A 2,685-nucleotide genomic window follows, 5' to 3' on the forward strand; every position below is an offset into this window, starting at 1 on the left:
TGACTTTCTCCTCTCCTACCCCGAAAATATTTCCAAGTCTTCAATATTTTTCAGCAAGTACCCATGTTCTTCATTGCATAACTCTCTGTACATAGCTCCGTTTCGCGCGTGTAATATATCGAATTGTTCGCCTCGTGATGCTCTACATTTTGCTCAATTGCTCCATGTTCATTAGAGCCATCTTGATGCCCAAATCTCTGGTGCAAGAGTGCTAGTTGCTGTTATCTACTGGTTCTTAGCAGAACTTGGAGATTTGTCATTTTTGTATCTTTTAATCTATGCATCTCAGGGGCATGAGCTCTACATGTGTTTTGTTGTATGCCATGTCATCTTCCCAGTGGTGTATGCCATGTATTTTTGTGATCTCTGTAGTGACTAGCACAAGCATGCAAACTAGGCTCCATAATGTTTCTGATTCCAGGGACTTAGTGATTTCTGTGTCTTTTTCTACTGTTATTTTTTTGCCACGTAAACTTGATGCTACAGAGAGATCCGTGCATATTTTGGAGATGTTCAGTAAGGTGTTTTGTAGATATTGTTGCAATTTATCAATTCCTGCCCTTGTTTGCAATTATGGACTGCCATAGCAGGACTCAATCTTGCTCTACTTTTGCTATAAAATATTTCTGGCAGATTCTTAACATGATATGCAATTTTGCCAAGCTTGTTGTAGTTGTTCCATACATGCTATGCTTTTGTTCTTGCCATGGTTAGCTTCATAATCTTGCCATCTTGTTGTAGGTATGCTTGTTTTGTCATGCATTTCCTTGTGGTGAGTGCATCAAGCTCACCAAGATGCCATCTAAAACCTGTTAACGAAACTTGCTATCTTTACATGCTTGCCATCATATCTTCTGGTACTTTTTGGCTTATGGTCAGTAAGGGACTTTTGTCATATGCATTTAGTGGAATACTGCCATGCCTTGTTTTTCCATGTTAAGTTCTTGTAGCATGTTGATTTCGTGCTCTGAACATCGCTACCTGATGCTGTTTTCTGCCATGTCCAGTAATTTCAGTGTCTGTGAACCTGTTATCTTTTGCACTTTTGCCATGCTTGTTTGAGCTTGTTATGTTGTGATCTAGCCATAGCTCACTGTTCATCTTTTGTCAAGCATCTCCTGTAGATTACTTCCATATGCTTTGTTGCTATGTTGGAGTGCTGTAGCATTGTTGCTTGTTGCATTTTAAGTGCTATCATGCTGTTAATCGCAGATTCGTGTCATTCTTGTTTGGCTCGCCATTTGCAAACCGTGCCTCCATTTCCGGTGATCTTTATATCGATTTCGACCGAAATCATCTCATCTTTCCAGTGGCATGCTTGGTTTGCCAAGTTACTGCCTTGTTCATCATTTTCCTTCCGGAGCACGCATATGCATCGCATATCATATCTCGCATATCATACATGTTTTGCATCATGTTGCTTGTGCATTTCTCGTGATTGATTATGGTTCCGTTGCTTGTGTTCTTGTCTTGGGTAGAGCCGGGAGATGAGTTCGTGAACAAGGAACCTGTTGAGTACGCTTACGAGGATCAAGCTTTCGACAACTCTGAGAACCTTGTAGGCAAGATGACCACCCCTCGAAATCACTTCTATCTTTGCTTTGCTAGTTGTTCGCTCTATTGCCATGCTGCGCTACCTATCACTTGCTATATCATGCCTCCCATATTGCCATGTCAGCCTCTACCCATCTTTTCCTAGAAAACCGTTGTTTGGCTAAGTTACCGCTTTTGCTCGGCCCTTCTTATAGCGTTGCTAGTTGCAGGTGAAGTTGAAGTTTGTTCCATGTCGGAACATGGATATGTTGGGATATCACAATATCTCTTATTTAATTAATGCATATATATATATATATATATTTGGTAAAGAGTGGAAGGCTCGGCCTTATGCCTGGTGTTTTGTTCCACTCTTCCCGCCCTAGTTTCTGTCATACCGGTATTATGTTCCTTGAGTTTGCGTTCCTTACGCGGTCGGGTGATTTATGGGACCCCCTTGATAGTTCGCCTTGAATAAAACTCCTCCAGCAAGGCCCAACTTTGGTTTTACCATTTGCCACCTAAGCCTTTTCCCCCGGGTTTTCGCGAGCCCGAGGGTCATCTTTATTTAAACCCCCGGGCCAGTGCTCCTCTGAGTGTTGGCCCAACCTGTCAGTCACCGGTGGCCACCAGGGGCAACTCTGGGCTGGCCTACCGGAAGCTTGGACAATCCAGTGTGCCCTGAGAACGAGATATGTGCAGCTCCTATCGGGATTTGTCGGCACATTCGGGCGGCTTTGCTGGTCTTGTTTTACCATTATCGAAATGTCTTGTAGACCGGGATTCCGAGTCTGATCGGGTCTTTCCGGGAGAAGGTTTATCCTTCGTTGACCGTGAGAGCTTATGATGGGCTAAGTTGGGACACCCCTGCAGGGTATTATCTTTCGAAAGCCGTGCCCGCGGTTATGAGGCAGATGGGAATTTGTTAATGTCCGGTTGTAAAGAACTTGTCACTTGACCCAGTTAAAATACATCAACTGTGTGTGTAGCCGTGATGGTCTCTTCTCGGCGGAGTCCGGGAAGTGAACACGGTTTGAGTTATGATTGACGTAAGTAGGAGTTCAGGATCACTTCTTGGTCATTGCTAGATGACGACCGTTCCGTTGCTTCTCTTCTCGCTCTCTTTTGCGTATGTTAGCCACCATATATGCT

Source organism: Triticum aestivum, chromosome 2D (assembly GCF_018294505.1).
Source record: "Triticum aestivum cultivar Chinese Spring chromosome 2D, IWGSC CS RefSeq v2.1, whole genome shotgun sequence".
Taxonomy (NCBI): Eukaryota; Viridiplantae; Streptophyta; class Magnoliopsida; order Poales; family Poaceae; genus Triticum; species Triticum aestivum.